Source organism: Schistocerca cancellata, chromosome 7, assembly GCF_023864275.1.
Source record: "Schistocerca cancellata isolate TAMUIC-IGC-003103 chromosome 7, iqSchCanc2.1, whole genome shotgun sequence".
Classification (NCBI taxonomy): domain Eukaryota; kingdom Metazoa; phylum Arthropoda; class Insecta; order Orthoptera; family Acrididae; genus Schistocerca; species Schistocerca cancellata.
The window spans coordinates 467444887-467463353 of record NC_064632.1 but is presented as its reverse complement, the minus strand read 5'-3'; positions in this window follow the sequence as shown (position 1 = coordinate 467463353).

The window sequence follows — 18467 nt, the reverse complement described above, 5'->3', positions numbered from 1 at the left end:
TATTTACGGCTTTCGAATAGACAAAAACAGATATGCCAAAAGTTCTTCTCGGTGTACAATGGGCCCCACAGAGTTAAAAGATTCGCCCACCAGAACGTGTACGAACTGCAGACACTGAAGGGCAAGAAATCCTTTGGTATTCACCACATATCCTACATTAAGCCATTTGTGGAATAAGTCCTGTGTGTGAAAGAAAAGGAAAAATTTGTAAAATAGACTGGGTTAGAAAACATCTTTCTGTTGTGTTCATCTTAGACGTTAAGTGTAATAATTTGTTTTTATTTATATTCTTTAACATGTACGAGTGTAACTTGTAGGGGCTACGAAGCGACATATGATCTTGCTCGATCTTAGTTGATTCTGAAAGCGAAGTGTCGGTTTAAGTCACTTTTCCGGACTTTCCGTTACATGGGGGAGCCACCACTCATCTGAGTGAGTGGTAACACAGACTCGATCTTCATGCGTATTTTGTCTTTACACCACAACTATTACTGTGTCTTTGTTGAGTAAAGCTACTGGCTGCATATCGACAGTGTTCTGGGCACGCCTTACAGCGTTGCACCATTTGTTTGTTTTAGCGGTATTTGTCACTGGTGTTATGGACACACTATTGCAGTGTTGCACCATTCTCTTAGGGTTTGGAGGCGGATATATAAAGGTGGCCATTATGGCCGCCCATGCTGCTGCAGCTGGGCGTAACCTTTCTGGAGTGTGGCGAGTTTCTCGTACGATGGTACGTCACGTCTCTTAACGTGTGCTGTCGTCGGGATTTATTGCATGAGCGGTGTAATGCAGAAGGTATGGAATTCCTCAACAAGTCGGGTAATTGGTGTCAGGCCTAGCACACAAGAGAAGTCCGAAAGTATGATGTTTAGAAGAACTTGTTTACAGAGGTAGAGTTTTGCATTGTAACTCGCGATGTCTGCCGTGTTTTTCTTTTGTGTAAATTTGCGGCCGTAAGTTTCATTACATCCAGTTCCATCTCAGATGAGCAGCGACCAACTCAGTGTATCGGACATGCCAGAGATAGCAACATCCTTCGAGTTGTTTCAGCGGGGCAGGACAGGAGCGTATGTATGGGAAATTGGTGTAACCGATAAGTTACATATAGTATCTTTATTAATTTCCATTACTAAGGCATTTGCAGCTAATTTTATCTCGTCTAACATGTGTTCATTGTGTATTTGTGTGCGGCCACCATGTCTTGAGCAGTATCAGGGATCCATCGAGGCCTCTGGGATTAGAGACGGCGAGGGACGTGCAGTGGTGCCTGTAGATAGCGCAGTTAGCGAAGTTAAATAGTCACCAGTAGTTGTGAACATGCTCCAGTGACGGGTAGGCCATAGTTGGGATTACATATAGTAGTTTAGGGATATGGGCTTTTCTTTATCTTAATGAGTCAATAATTACACATACACCGATATTAACAATGGGCCCATAGGTTAAGTCACTATTCTTTATATTTAATACTATGGTAAATACTGTCAGCAGAGTATAAGACATTTTATATTGAATTAGTGTAACAGTTCTATTCATGTAAATATTCATTTCTATTAACTTTTTTTAGTGAATGTACAAAATACTATCTGAGACGACTGTAAGGAATTCTTAATGCTGCATTTGTAAAAAGTCTTGGGGAGGCACACTTTATAGAATGATTTAAGTATTGTGCAGGTACTGGGAACAGCGAGTGACTGCTGGACGAGAACTGACGCTACAAAGTGGTCAGTGTGGAGTAAATGGGCCCTAGCGGCAGGGAGAAGCCTGAAGGCGGCAGTTGTCAGTCACAACACATACCCCCTCCATCAGAGGGGCGCATGGCGCATGCCACCTACCTGTTCAGCGGAGTGAAAGTAAGGCGACGGCTCACCTAATGGACAGCCCTGGGTCAGGACGGACACAACCCTCGGAATCCCACCGGGATGGGCGAAGCCGTTAGCACATCGCCGAGGAGACAGCACGGCACCTCTCAGTGGTGACACAGAAATGGGGATTCCACTGCAGAAGAGCTGCCAGACGACGAAGGCGTGCTCTAATAATGGCGGCACGAAGCCTCAGAGAGAAGATCTCTTGAGCCTTACTTATGAGAGATGCTGTTTACAGTTCCTGTATGAGTTCGCATACCTCACTATAATAGGCCAGACTACATGCCCAAAGTAGATCTGTGCTGGGTATTGCTGGACTGCAGTTTGATGTGATTATCTCCTCTCCTACAGAGAGCAGTTCCAAGCAGTCGTATACATTGATCGATCTGCTATCCTAGTTTCAACCTCCATTGCCCACATCTCGTGGTCGTGCGGTAGCGTTCTCGCTTCCCACACCCGGGTTCCCGGGTTCGATTCCCGGCGGGGTCAGGGATTTTCTCTGCCTCGTGATGGCTGGGTGTTGTGTGCTGTCTTTAGGTTAGTTAGGTTTAACTAGTTCTAAGTTCTAGGGGACTTATGACCACAGCAGTTGAGTCCCATAGTGCTCAGAGCCATTTGAACCATTTTTTCAACCTCCATCCGATGGACTCCACGAGTGTTGGTGTCCCTCTAAGAGTAGTACCCTGTATTGCCAATTTTTTCATCTAGATAAGACCAAGTGTTACTGTCTTCAGGCAGCCAACTACCTGCACTATGGATCTGTCCCGAATCTTGCGGTCCTCAATGACAATCAGAGCCTCTACATGTGCTTGCCATCATACCGCACAGTACTGCAAATCAACACTAGGCTGTCCTACCACCCTACTAGCTTCCTGTCGACTGAAAACGCCTCTACAGAGAGGGGAGGACGACTGGAGACACTTTTGGATGCTATTTCCGCACCTGGTTCTGAGAAACATTGGATTGGTGGCCTGCACCACTTGTCACACTCCTTCCTCCACGCCAGGAGGCACCACCCCACTCGACAGACGAGTGTGGCAATGTCCGTGTGTTGAGTGATTCATTGTGTGACGTTAGCGTGTAAAGGATGTTATGGTCAACTTCCTTTGTTCGCTCAGAGAACGTCGTGAACACAGTAAAATTCGTGCCCGTAGTGAAAACATTGTTTCCTTTTTGGCCCCCAAACTTTATTTCAGAGATTAGAAACTGGAAATACAATGCGAACTACATGTATATTGTTTCGTTTTATAGTTTCCAGTCTTCTTTTTTTATATAAATGTTCATGTTGAAGATATCCTGGTTCCCTATCACCATGTCAGTTTGGAACAAGTTCTTCTTTGTGATGCACACTTGTGTTACATAATCTTCGATCACACAGGTATACTTACAAAATTTCTGTCTTTTTTGTGTACACTATATCTCTCTATGGCAACAGCCTTGCCGCAGTGGAGACACTGGTTCCCGTGAGATCACCGAAGTTAAGCGCTGTTAGGCATGGCCGGCACTTGGATGGGTGACCACTCAGCTGCCATGCGCTGTTACCATTTTTCCGGGTGCACTCAGCCTCAAATTGCCAATTGAGGAGCTACTCGACTGAATAGTAGCGGCTTCGGTCAAGAATTCCATCATAACGACCGGGAGAGCAGTGTGCTGACCCCACGCCCCTCCTATCCGCATCCTCCTCTGAGGATGACACGGCGGTCAGACGGTCGCGTTAGGCCATTCGTGGCCTGAAGACGGAGTGTATATCTCTTTATCTCACTTATGTTGATGCCTGTCAATTGTCACTATGTGTACAAATTTCTTGTGTATGTGCCAACAGTTACAAAATGTTATACACAGTAATATTCCACAGTTACACAAGAGTATTTTTGTTTGTGTATGTGAGTGGGATATATGCGGATACAATTCTGATAAGTGTTGAATGGACCATCAGTCAATCAATCACTGTGAAAAATTGTCATCCTTTCTGTTCAGCAAAACGGTGTGAGAGTGGTTAAATGTTTCAGCCATGAAGCATAGAAATATTGGACTGTAGGCTTTCCCGGCGTAAGCCATTGATGAAGGTTTGTCTGGCCTCCAGCCAGGTGTTAGCATTGATATCTGGGGTGACGTTTCGGGAAATGTCATACTTATCATCTTCTGGCGAAGTGTCGAGATCCGTGGAGAGTGGGCTATTTATTTGCGAGGTCACCTCCCTCTATTAGACCTCAGTTGGCTGTGGTGGACCAGCGGCATGTGCGCGGTAGTGGGGATAGCGGTTGCCCCTGGTGGCCAGGTTCGGTTCTCGGTGTAAGCATTCTATCTGCGTGCGCAGCAGGGGTCGTTGATAGGCGCGCTCCCGACGGATTGCCGCTATCACAGGGTTCCATGCTGTGCTGAGTTGGTATCCCCCATCTCTGTTGACCAGATTGTCGTGAATCCTTATTTCTATGGATTCTTTAATAACACTTTCCCAGAAGCCAGATGCTCGGCACAGTACCTTTCGAAGTTGAAGGTGTGTTCTTCATTTATGTTAAGTTCTGCTATGGCTGATTTTTCTGTGTGACCTAGTCACACACATCTGATATGTTCTTTGCATCGTTTAGATATACAATGCTGTGTTTACCCAAAGTATTGTTTACCACATTTGCATGGTATGCTGTATACTCCTGGAGTGTTAAGGTTCAGTTAATCTTTGGCAGAACCTAGGAGCTCCCTCGTCTTTGGTGGTGGTCGGAGAACGGTTTTGATATTGTATTTTCCCAGAAGATGTGCAATTTTGGCCGAGAACGGACCCACATACGGAAGGAACGTGAGTCGTCTGTCTTCTTCTTCTTCATCTTCTTATGGGGTTCTCAATGCTTCATTCTGCCTTTTAAGTACTCTGTTGATCTGCATTTCACTGTAGCCATTTTTGTGGAAGATTTCCCTCAGGTGTTGCAGCTCAGATGGTAGGCTGTCTTTGTCGCAGATGGCATACGCCCTATGTACCAGGGTGGTAAGTACTGTTTGTCTTTGTGCTAGATGGTGGCATCTTGCATGGCCTAGTGAACCATCTGCCATGCAGTACATAGGAAGAAGACACACACAGACCTATACCTTCATGCAACAAGCGGACCGACTGTTAGGTAGGTTGTCATAATGTTTCGGCTGGTCAGTGGATTTACAAGTGTTAGTGTATTTGAAACGAATTGCAGGAGTCAATTGTTCACTATCGATTATAACAGATTATTTATTTTGATTCAACTAACCTTGAAGATTTCCTCACTCTGTGGGCATTTGTTGTGAATTATTAATTTTATGCAACTTAAAGTAAAGTGATTATGGTTTTATCTATACCTGGGATTTTTTTCTGGTGCTGTAAATCTATGTAAGGTTCATCACATTTCAGGACTTTTTAGACTTAATGACTTCTTTTTATTTCCTGCATCTATTCATTCCATACTATCCTCTACCAATTTTTCGTGTACAATGGATGCATAAAGTTCTTTTCTAATATTTTCTGCCTCTGTCTGACCAGTTACATGCCTTACTAGCTCTTCATATCTGCACATTGAAGTTTTCCTTATGTAGGGGGACAAGGGGGGTGCAGCCAGAAAATACTGTTATCGAAGAATGCGGGGCTGTAATGTCACCAAGATGTGACGTCAGTTGTTGACACAAGTACCGTTATCCAAGGTGGTGGCTTTTGGCAAGAAGTTTGAATTTTGGCAGGTACAAAACACACGCTCTGACATGCTTGGGGGCACGCCACACAGCCTACAGACCTTCAAACTACTCGTAAATTACCGAAATAAGGCATGTTAAACGCTCTGCAGACACAAAAACAACTCCAAAATTGTCGAAATAATGCACTACACAGCACACAGATATGCAAACTACTCGTAAATAATGCAGTACACTGATTTGCAGGCATGAAATCAACTCGTAAATAGTCCAAATAGTGCAGTACACAGCATACAGACCTGCAAACTACTCGTAAATCACCGAAATAATGTGGTACACTGATGTGCAAATCTGCAAACTACTCGTATACCACTGAAATAATTCATACATAACGTTCTGCCAACACGCTCACAATGCTTAAACAGCCGGAAAAAATGTAGTGGACAAACAGTCATTGCACATAAAAACGTTTATGTACTATCGTTAACGTATCAGAGGCTCCAAAAGTGCATGTGTCGATGCTGCCGTGAGCCACCACAGGACACAAGCTAGCACGAGCAATCACTCTCACGCTGCTGCCACCTACACCAAGCAGGTGAAAGTCACGTCTATTTTTAGGGATACAATTAGTGTTCTTCGAGTGTTATACTGATGTCACAGAACTCCAAGGCTTGCTGACACCAGTCACATACATGAAACGCCTTTGGGCAGCACGTGTGTTTACCATTGCTGACACTATACCTGTGGATACTGACATCACAGATAATGCTATAGAAATCTGTTAGAGAATAGCACACACTGCTTTCTCCCTAGCGATCCTAATGGGACATACGAGCTGCGTCTAGCCATGCACGCATACCCAGCATGGCTGACGCATCACCGCAAAATGTCCACGGTGACTCACCATCTAAAAGGTTCTCAATGCTATACTGCTGTCACATGGCTATGTAAAATAAGAGACAAGTCGACCTCTCGGAAATTGTACAGTGTCCCAGAAATAGTTAATGTTCGCTTTTGTAGGAGCTTTAATGATGTCTCAGATATTCTGCTTGGAAATTCTTGTCCTAAATGAACCTGTTTACGAATATAGCGAGAATAACGCCGAATGCATTCCTCCTAATGGTCCTAACATGACACCCCAGCCATCACTTGTTACCCTTCCTGGAAATCGTTAAGTCCTGCTTCCAACAAACATCTCTGAGACGCAAACACTCTCACTGCTATGTAGAGACTCCTATGTCCCGGCACAAAGGATGTCTTGTGAAATGAATGGAGCATTATGATTGGTTCTTATTGGATTTACCCGCCAAATTACTGATGCCACTGGTGTGAAAGCACCATATCCCTTTCTTTTTTTTCTTTCTGCAGATGAGACTTTCAGTAGCAAAAAACTATTTTGCACAAATCACCATATTGCACAGACAATTAAACCTTGCAAAGTGGCCTACAGATTGTCAAATATGGAAAGACACTTACTAAACTACAGTGCTCTGCCACTGAGGACAGGAGTTCGAATATTTGAGCTTGAAACCGAGGAATTTGAACTTCCCACCATTTGCTAGGGAAGGGGAGGGGGTTAGGTTAGTGAAGGTACCCCAATTTAACTATCTTCACGCAAAAGTTCAAACTTCCCTCCTAAAGCCGACATCTTGGATAACAGTACTTGCGTCATCAGCTGACATCACAGCCACCATCTTGGATAACTGTACTTTGGGGCCGCACCCCCCTTTGGCCCCCTACTTCCTCATTCTTTCCTATGTAACAAATCTGACTCAGTTCCCCACAGCAACAGTGTGACAATATCCCACCAATTATTTTTAAAAAAGTTTTCGCTACGTTCACATCATCTTTTATATTAAAGCGCTAACAACTTACCCCTTTTTTCGTGTTTTTGATTGAGACAGCGACTTTACTATACAGGAGCCACGGTTATCAAATACGGTGTTATCATTTTTTAATTTCTGTGGAAAAAAAACTTTCGTTTTACAGCGTTTCTGGTCTTGGCAGACCGATGTATAAACCAGTACGACGCATCGATGTTTTTGTAAATTTTGTTTCATCAGCGTTGTCGGAGGCCGAAATTGAATCGAATATTTCATTAACGCATTTATATAAATGAAGTTACGGGAAAAAAGGTGCGATTTAGCTTCTCGTCAATACAGAGCTTCCAGTTGACTGAGCATTATCTCACTTCGACTAGAATGGGTCAGAGAAATTAATCCGTCAAAGCTAATCATCCAGTCCGGTGCGTAATTGATTATACTTTCTTTTCAGTTCCTCTTGTGTAAATAGAATCCTTCTTTATTTGCTTTTGTCTTGTTACGGTGACATTCAGCAAATAACACTATTCGTATTACACTACTACCGATCACCAGACTCTGTTACCTTCTTTAATGCATTTCAAGCTGTATAAATAAACAACAGTCACGCAATAAGGATAATGCTCCACCTGAGTTGCAAAGCATATGTAATTACTTCAGCCTAACATGACTACCCTTGGGAACTGACTTACGAACTGACAATTGCAGACATCAGCTCGTCTTGTTGGTCGTTGTATAATCTAAATGTGTCCAACGAGCACTTACGCGGTGAGTAATTGCGCGAATCACGAATAATTACCCATTAATCACTCGAGTACATGTATTAGTGACCGGAAGAGAGGTTTGCGAAGAGCTGTGCTTACCTCATAATTTTACACTTTCGTAATACCTTTGTAGTTATCATACACTTTTCTTCTTAGTTTGTCCCCTTAAATAACATCACAGGACGTTAAGTCCGGTGACCTTGATGGCCAGAGGCCTCTATTGACAAGTCTGTCTTCAGGGAACGCATTGGTGATGTGTACCATACTTTGGTTGGATGTGTGAGCGGTTGCTATTATCTTGCTGGAGTACTGCATACAGATTCTCTGCATCTGTTAATTGTGCATATAAAGAGTCAGAGATCTTTACATATCTGGCACTGTTTAAGGCGTAACTTAAAAAAGGGGGCTAATTAACACATGCCGTACAATGCACAAGAAACTCGTATCTTCTCCGAATGGAGAGGTTCTTCAGGCAGAGTATATGGGTTGTCCTGCGACCAAAATCTACAATTCCGGTAGTTTGCATAACCTGACAAATGAAATCAGGCCTCATCTGACATGAAGTTAAGCAAGGGGACCAAGTAACCTTTAGCAGTTGATGTCACCAGCCAGTTACGATAACGAACACTTTTTTACCTGATCCTCAGATTTCAACTCTTGCACTGCACTCTCACGACAAGCTTTTAATTTGATATCATTTAGTACAAAATGACACGATGTACGAGGTACACCAACCTGGTGCAGTAAACTCCCTACTGAATTTCGGGGACTTCCCGTAATATCTATAAGAATTATGTCTACACACCAGGAGTCCTCAGTGTCAGTCGCCTATTCCTCTGCACATTCTGAACGGATCTTGCAGGCCTCCATTTCTTGTGTAGTGCTGGTCGTGGGGAGTTTACTACAAGAATACTTCGCCTGAAAGATTTGTTTACTTTTTCTTGATGAAGCTTTTATTTATGTAGTGTTTCACAATATCATTTCGCTGTTCTAATGAAAACCCCATTTCTGTAACAACTCAACAATACGAGCTTCTCTCAACAACTGACGCAGGAACACACAGCTGTTTTAAGCTTTCTGACAAGAGACGATTAACCCGAACATGAGGCGTACCGGCTGTATGTGGGGCACCATTTACAAGGCAGCTACTATGACAATAATGCGAGGGTGGCATAGCCTGTCTGTAAACTGAACAGCAGGCTCCAGAGTTCCCAGTCCCTCTACCCAGCTACTGTATCATAAGTAACGTAAGTACCACAAAGTAACATAAGTACCACAAAGTTATAACGACGCTTTTGCAGCGGGCTTGTCAAATCAGTGGCGACAAACCACGCTGACACATTTGGAGAGTGTTAACTTGACGCTAAAAGCTTAACAATATACGAAATACAGTAATTAGTAACACATGTAAATAGCGCAAGAAACATACACGAACAGAATTTAGTTAAATCACCTATCGCTGCACTGGCCTGCTACACATGTAAGGAATTAGTAGCCGCCGTTCTTCACGAACCACCACGTACAAACTTGCAGTCACGGTGCGTGGGATAACCACAAGAGTGCTTCTACTGTCATACGAAATCACCAGATCATAACACCAGTTGTAGATCCAGTGCATCTGCACTACTGGCCATTAAAATTGCTACGCCAAGAAGAAATGCAGATGATAAACGCGTATTCATTGGACAAATGTTTTATACTAGAGCTGACATGTGATTACATTTTCACGCAATTTGGGTGCATAGATCTTGCGAAATCAGTACCAAGAACAACCACCTCTGGCCGTAATAACGGCCTTGATAGGCCTGGGCATTGAGTCAAACAGAGCTTCGATGGCGTGCACAGGTACAGCTGCCCATGCAGCTTCAACACGATACCACAGTTCATCAAGAGTAGCGACTGGCGTATTGTGACGAGCCAGTTGCTCGGCCACCATTGACCAGACATTTTCAATTGGCGAGAGATCAGGAGAATGTGCTGGCCAGGGCAGCAGTCGAACATTTTCTGTATCCAGAAAGGCCCGTACAGGTTCTGCAACATGCGATCGTGCATTATCCTGCTGAAATGTAGCGTTTCGCAGGGATCGAATGAAGGGTAGAGGTACGGGTCGTGACACATCTGAAATGTAGCGTCCACTGTTCAAAGAGCCGTCAATGCGAACAAGAGGTGACCGATACGTGTAAGCAATGGCACTCCATACCACCACGCCGGGTGATACGCCAGTATGGCGATGACGAATACACTCTTCCAATGTGCGTTCGCCGCGATGTCACCAAACACGGATGCGACCATCATAATGCTGTAAACAGAGCCTGGCTTCATCCGACAAAATGACGTTTTGCCATTCGTGCACCTAGGTTCGTCGTTGAGTACACCATCGCAGGCGCTCCTGTCTGTGATGCACCGTCAAGGGTAACCGCAGCCATGAGCTGATAGTCCATGCTACTGCAAACGTCGTCGAACTGTTCGTGCAGATGGTTGTTGTCTTGCAAACGTCCCCATCTGTTGACTCAGTGATCGAGACGTGGCTACACGATCCGTTACAGCCATGCGGACAAGATGTGTGGTGTCACCGCCAGACACCACACTTGCTAGGTGGTAGCTTTAAATCGGCCGCGGTCCATTAGTACATGTCGGACCCGCGTGTCGCCACTGTCAGTAATTGCAGACCGAGCGCCACCACACGGCAGGTCTAGAGAGACGTACTAGTACTCGCCCCAGTTGTACGACGACTTTGCTAGCGACTACACTGACGAAGCCTTTCTCTCATTTGCCGAGAGACAGTTAGAATAGCCTTCAGCTAAGTCCATGGCTACGACCTAGCAAGGCGCCATTAACCATTTCTAGAGAGAGTCTCACTTGTATCATCAAGAATGCTGTATACAAATGATGGATTAAAGTTAAGTATTCCAGCAGCTACGTACTTTTCTGCATAGCATTCATTACGTATCCTGTTTCAGACTTAACGCAAGCCAGACTGCGTGAGTTGACGCGTGCATTTCGGCCTCCTCTTGCAACACTACAAGATGCCTGTCATCTCGAGTGCTAGTGATACGAGGCCGTTGGGATCCATCGCGGCGTTCCGTATTACCCTCCGGAACCCACCGATCCTGCTAAGTCATTGGATCTCGACCAAAGCGAGCAGCAATGTCGCGATACTATAAACCGCAATCGCGATAGACTACAACCCGACCTCTATCAAAGTCGGAAACGCGATGATACGCATTTCTCCTCCTTACACGAGCCATCACAACAACGTTTCAGCAGGCAACGCCGATCAGTTGCTGTTTGTGTATGAGAAATCGGTTGGAAACTTTCTTCATGTCAGCACGTTGTAAGTGTCACCACCGGCGCCAACCTTGTGTGAATGCTCTGAAAACCTAATCATTTGCATATCACAGCATCTTCTTCCCGTCGGTTAAATTTCACTTCTGTAGCACGTCATCTTCATGGTGTAGCAATTTTAATGGCCAGTAGTGTAGCACTCACTCAGGCAGGTTGGTTGCAGGCTATCAACTGGCCAATTTTAATCAACCCAGGGTCCTCTCTGGCACTGAGGCTGAACCAGCTTTCATCAGAAAACACAAATAGACCCCTATCCTGCAATTCGACGAGCTTTGGCTTTACACCACTGAAGTAGCAAATGGCGGTCGTTTGTGGTCAGTGGAATGCATGCTACTTGGCCTCTGGCTCTGAGCTGTCCTTGAAGTAATCGATTTAAAACAGTTCGTTGTGTCACTGTGGTGCCAAGTACAGCTCGAACTGCTGCTGTAGTCATGGTTTGATGAGCCAGAACCATACGCCGAGAACGCGATGGTCTTCCCACTCGGTACTGTCACGTCGCAGTCGGCAGCATGGTTTTCTTGAGACCGTACATTTGCGTGACCACCACAGCTAGTTGTCACGTAGAGTGGCTACATTCCTGCCAAGTGCTTCTGTAATATCGCAGAAGAAACATCAAGATTCTCTTAGCCCTACTACATGATCTCGTTCAAACTCAGTGAGACGTTGATAATGGCGTCTTTGTGGCCTTAAATGCATTATTGACCAACATCACCTCAATACGTCCAGTCTCAAAGGTAAATAGCAACGTGTATTTAAAGCAAACCTCATTTGGATCCTCATAGTGGTGCTACTACCACCTCTCTTATACGGCTGGTACAAAATTCGAATAGACCTGATTTTTCAGATGTAGAAACACATCTACCAACTTCCGTTCATGTTGCATAACTCATTCTTGGTGTTGTGTTTTTTTTTCGGTCAGTGTATTCAGTGCTAAAGAAACCTGTTGCTCAAGGATACAAGGGTCACTGCAAAAGAAATGCACAGTTGTAAAAATACAGTTTTCATTTTGCATGTGTGAAAGTCTTACAGTGTGTAGACGCATCCTTCCCGCTTGTTTTCAAACTTAGTTCAACCTGTTCCCGTGAGTGGCGCCATCACAGCATGTCTTCAAGATGGCTGCTACACTTGACATCTGTGAGAAGCAACGTGCCGTCATAGAATTCCTGTACTGTGAAAACGAGACAGTGGGAAACATCCACAAGAGATTGAAAGAGATGTGTGGAGATGCTGCTGTCGATCGCAGTGCAGTTAGTCGGTGGGCAAGCAGGTTACGTGATGAAAGCGGGCACGGGAATATTGAGGATTGTCCTCGCAGCAGCAGGCCTCGTACTGCACACACGCCAATGAGCAGAGAGTTAAGGAGTTGGTGACTGCTAACAGACGCATCACAGTGAACGAATTGTCACGCTACATTGGGATAGGGGAAGGAAGTGTTTGCAGAATACTGAAAGTGTTGGCGTTGAAAACTGTTTTTGCCAGGTGGGTTCCCAGGATGTTGACAGTGGCTCACAAAGAAACAAGAAAAACGGTATACAGCGATCTTTTGGAACAGTACGGGAATGGTGGAGATGAATTTCTTGGAAGAATTGTGACAGGTCATGAAACATGGCTCCATCATTTTTTACCAGGGATGAAGAGGCAATCAGTGGAGTGCCATCATGCAAATTCACCCAAGAAAAAAATATTCAAAACCACACCTTTTGCTGGAAAAGCTATGGCTACGGTGTTTTTCGATTCCGAAGGACTCTTGCTTGTGGACATCATGCCAGGTGGAACCACCATAAATTCTGATGCATATGTGACGACACTGAAAAAACTTCAAGCTCGACTGAGTCGTGTTCGACCACATCGGGAAAAGCAGGACGTTTTGCTGTTGGACGACAATGCACGGCCACATGTCAGTCAAAAAACCATGTAAGCGATCACAAAACTCGGATGGACAACACTGAAACACTCGCCTTACAGTCCTGACCTGGCTGCATATGACTATCATCTCTTTGGGAAACTGAAAGACTCTTTTCGTAGAACAAGGTTTGAAGATGATGACTCCCTTGTGCACGCTGCCAAACAGTGGCTCCAACAGGTTGGTCCAGCATTTTACCGTGTGGGTATACAGGCGCTGGTTCCAAGGTGGCGTAAGGCAGTCGAGAGGGATGGCAATTATGTGGAGAAATGAAAATATTGTTCCTAAAGGATGTATCTACACACTGTAAAACTTTCAAGTATGTAGAATAAAAGATGGATTTAAAAAAAATAGTGTGCATTTGTTTTGGAGTGACCCTCGTATTTAAGAAACAGTGCACTACAGCGTTATTGAGCAGAACAACGTTAAAATTTTGTTTTTAAAAATAGCCTTTTGATCCAATAAGGGGCCCTCAAACCCGGGTACTCTAAAGCAAAGCTGTACTCACTGCAATGACTGCTCAGCACATGCGGAGAGTAATGAAAGAAGACACTCCTCATACATGTTATTACAGTGTTGCCAAATTGTCTTTAATTTGGCATCCACTTTTTACTGAAAACATGGCTTGGGGGGAAATGTTACATTGTTGTCCTGTTAGTGTGCACAGGATCGCGCTGTGGCGAATTTTGCTTCAACCTGTATACCATTTTTTTTTCTTTATTGTGATTTTAATACCCGTATAAAAACAGGTAGGCTGGCAGCAGCACAATACGCCGCTCTTCAGCCAAAGATATTACAATGAGAAAACAGAGAAGACACATGAGTTGGAACAAAACGGCGGGGATAAAACAGTAGACACATGAACATAAAAAACATGAAGCCGTTCACACTCGATGACGGTCCACACTATAAACTGTTGACACAATGCACAAACACTGAAGATGTCGATGGCACTGGTGAACGATGGAGTGTGACGGTGAACACTGAACACTAAACACGACGACACACATGAGACACTAATGACGATGATCTCTGGTGCACAAATGTCCACGTAGCGTGTCCGGGGACCTGCCAAGAGGGGAAGAAGGGTGAGGGGGGGAGAGGGGAGAACAAAGATGCCAATGGCTGAGGAGACGGGAGGAGGAGTAGAGGGACAGGGGAGGGGAAGCCCGGGGGAGGAGTGCGGAGAAATGGAGGAGGGCGGGAAGGGGGGAGAGAAGGGAGGGAAGGTGCCCAAAGGAGCAAACACAGGAAGAGGGAGGGAGGATCAAAGTTGGTAGGAGGGGTAGATGGAGGGGAGGAGCACATCATCAGGGAGGGGGAGCTGGCGGAAGCCACCTTGGGAGAGGGTAAGGTGGGTGGAGAGATGGAGACCAGGTGGGACGTGGGAATACAGGCGCGGCAGCAGGCAGGGGTGGGAGAGGATGGGGGAGACAAGCGGGTGAGTTTTTGGGCAGTGTACAGCATCCGTATCCGTTCAAGGAAAAGGAGGAGGTGGGGGAACAGAATGAGGTCGTACAGGATCCGAGTAGGGGAGGGGAGACAGATGCGATAGGTGAGGTGGAGAGCATGGCGTTCAAGGATCTGAAGGGATATGTAAAAGGTAGGGGGGGGGGCGGAGATCCAGGCAGGATGGGCGTAACAGAGGATAGGGGGATGAGGGATTTATAGGTATGGAGGATGGTGGAGGGTCCAGACCCCACGTACGGCTGGAAAGGAGCTTGAGGAGACGGAGCCGGGAGCGTGCCTTGGCTTGGATTGTCCGGAGATGGGGGGTCCAGGAGAGGCGACAGTCAAGGGTGACGCCAAGGTACTTAAGGGTGGGGGTGAAGGTGATAGGACGGCCATAGATGGTGAGAATGAAATTAAGGAGGCGGAAGGAAGGGGTGGTTTTGCGTACAATGATCACCTGGGTTTTGGAGGGATTGACCTTGAGCAACCACTGGTTGCACCAAGCGGTGAACCAGTCAAGATGGGATTGGAGAAGGTGTTGGGAATTCTGCTGGGTGGGGGCAAGGGCAAGGAAGGCGGTGTCATTGGCAAACTGGAGAAGGTGGACGGGGGGGAAGGGGGTGACGGCGGCAGCATGTCCACCGTATACAAAAGTTACAGAATTACAGAAGGGGGAGAGGACGGAGCCTTGGGGCACACCTGCGGAGGGAAAAAAGGTTTAGGAATCCGTGTCATGGATGGTGATGTAGGAAGGACGGTGGGAGAGAAAGGAGCCGATCAGACGGACGTAGTTAATGGGAAGGGCGAAGGTTTGGAGCTTGAAGAGGATACCGGAATGCTATACGCTGTCATAGACACGTTCGAGGTCTAGGGAGAGGAAGATTGCGGAGCGACGGGAATTTAGCTGTTCGAAAAGGAGATGAGTGAGGTGGAAGAGAAGGTCATCGGAAGAGCAGGACGGTCGAAAGCCACACTAGGTAACGGGAAGGAGGCAGTGCTGGCGGAGATCCTAGTGGATGCGTCAGATGAGGATGGATTCCAGGACCTTGCTGAAGACCGAGGTAAGGCTGATGAGACGGTAGTAGGAGATGGCGGACGGCGGTTTACCGGGTTTAAGGAACATCAGGATACAGGAGGTTTTCCACAGGTTGGGGTAGTAGCCGGTGGACAGGACTACATTGTAGACCCTGGCCAGAGTGGAGAGGAAAGAGACAGGAGCTTCACGAAGGTGGCGGTAGGTGATACGATCGTGACCAGGAGCGGTGTTGCGTTTTGTGCAGAGTGTAGCAATGTTATACTGTGTAGTGATGGGGGCATTGAGTTCCGTGTGTGCAACGTTGTCCAAGTACTGGAAACCAGGTGCAAGGGGAGGGACAGTGGTGTCAGTTCGATCGCGGACATCCGGGAAGAGGGAGTAATCGAACTGGGGATCGTCGGGGATGGAAAATACATCGTAAAGGTAGGAGGCAAAGTGATTGGCCTTACTAAGGGTGTCAGGGAAGGGGTCATCATCATGGAGAAGAGGATAGTAGGGGGAGGGTTTAGTTCCGGTAAGGCGACGGAAGACTGACCAGAACTTGGACGAGTTTATAGTTAGGGTAGCATTTAAACGGGTGCATGTCTGTCGCCAGTCCCAGCATGTCTTAGCCGCGAGCAAGTTTCGGATGTGTCGCTGGAGTTGCTGGTGGCTTCGTAGTGTGTCCGGGTCACACGTGTGGAGGAAGGCACAGTAGAGATGGCGGGATTCACGGAGGAGGAGGAATACGGCCTGTGGCGGTAAGGTAGGACAGTGGGGGTGGATGGCGACAGTAGGGACATGGGCCTCCATGGCGTCAGACAAGGTCTGCTGGAGAAAGGAGGCGGCATGGGTAACATCGTCAGGGTGGCGGTGGGTGAAGGGGTGGCCTTCGACCTGGGTGGAGAGGGTATCCCGGTAGGCATTCCAGTTGGCACAGGAATAATCATGGACATTCTTCGGGGGAGGGTCATTACGAGGGTCAGGGTGGGGGCGACGACTGTCTGAAATGGTGAGGAGGACAGGGAGATGGTCGCTACCAATGGGGTCCAGGACTTCCACCACTATGCGGCCAAGGAGGTTGGTGGAGGAGAGGATGACATCGGGAGTAGAGGTGGATTCGGGCCGGGTGTGCTGGGGAATGGGGACGAGGTCGCCTTGGAGGGTGGAGAGGAACCAATGCCACCGCCATAACTGGGTGGCGGAGCGACTATGGATGTTGAGGTCGGCGGCGATCACGTAGGAGGAGAAGGTACGATCAATGTGGGAGAGGAAGTCGAAAGGAATAGGGGCGTTAGGGCGGACATAGATGGTGGCGCAGGTGACAGTAAGGCCAGGGAAGAAGAGACTAAGGATCAGGTGTTCAGTGGGGTTGGGAAGGAGAGGTTGGAGCTGAACCAGGATCTGGCGGTGGTGGCCAATGGCAACTCTGCCACGTGCAATTGGGAGGGGATTATCGGAGCGGTGGACAAGGTAGGGCAAAGTGTGGATGGTGTGGTGGGGTTGGAGGAAGGTTTCATTCAGGAGGAAGGCATCCACGAAGTGGGTTGCAAGGGTGTGCATGAAGAGGTTCTTGTTGGCAGGAAGGGAACAGATGTTGTTGAACAGGATATGGTGCTGTTGCGCCATGACAGGGATTTAGACGATGGTGTTGAGATGGGAGAAGGTGAAATGGGCCTGGTTGTGGGAGTAGGTGGCATACATTTTTAGGTGGAAGACGGAATGGGCGGCGAGGGAGACCTGTTGGAGGGTGTGAGGGCGCTGGAAAGGGTGGACATTTTACAGGACAATGGTGATGAACCTGATGATGTCCTCAGCAGGGGGGGGGGACGAAGGGAATTGCCAGGAGGGGTGGGGGCATCCAAAGGATGGACAGGGACGGGTGAGTTCAGGAGTGGTCGGAGGGGGTCGGGCTTTACACTTTTGGGAGTAGGTGGAATGGGGGAGATTGCAGGTATTATGGGAGGGAGGGGATTGAACGTCAGGGCACTGCCGGAGGAAGTGCATTTGCCTACAATGTGGGCAGGTGGTGGCCTCGCGGCACTCGGCTGGTGGGTGCGCGTTATAGCGCAGACACCTCTGGCAGCACAGGGATTGAGGAGAGTAATGGGAGGGGTCAACCTTATAGCACTGGTTGAAGAGAAGGGCACCCTCCTTCAGGAGATGGTCAATGGAGGGAGTGTCCTCGGAGAAAACCTGCATAAGGCGGGTGTGGCCAGCCAAGTTACAAATGCGGCGGACCACCTGCACCTCCAGCGAGGGATGCACCTTGAGCTCTGCCAACACCTCCTCCTCCGTGTTCGTCGGACTAAGCCGAGTGAGGGTCGGCGGGTGGCGCAGGGGTTTGGGTTGGCGGGTAGGAGATGGAGAAAGAGCAGGGGTGAGGGAGGCGTTGGGGCCAAACCGGGTGATGGGGAGGTGGGAGAGGATGTCAGTATGGAGGGTGGAGCTGGGGGAGGAGATGAGAACTGAATCTCGTCTGGGAGTGAGATGGGGGCACCAGGGAAGTGTTGGCAGAGGAGGAGGGAGTGGTTCCAGGCCTCGAGAAGGGAAGGATCCGGATGGGAGAAGAGGTATTTGTATAAAGAGGGGGGGAGGAGGAGGAGGCGGAGGGAGCAGGGCCAGGCGGGGTGACATCCATGGCATCATGGGGGG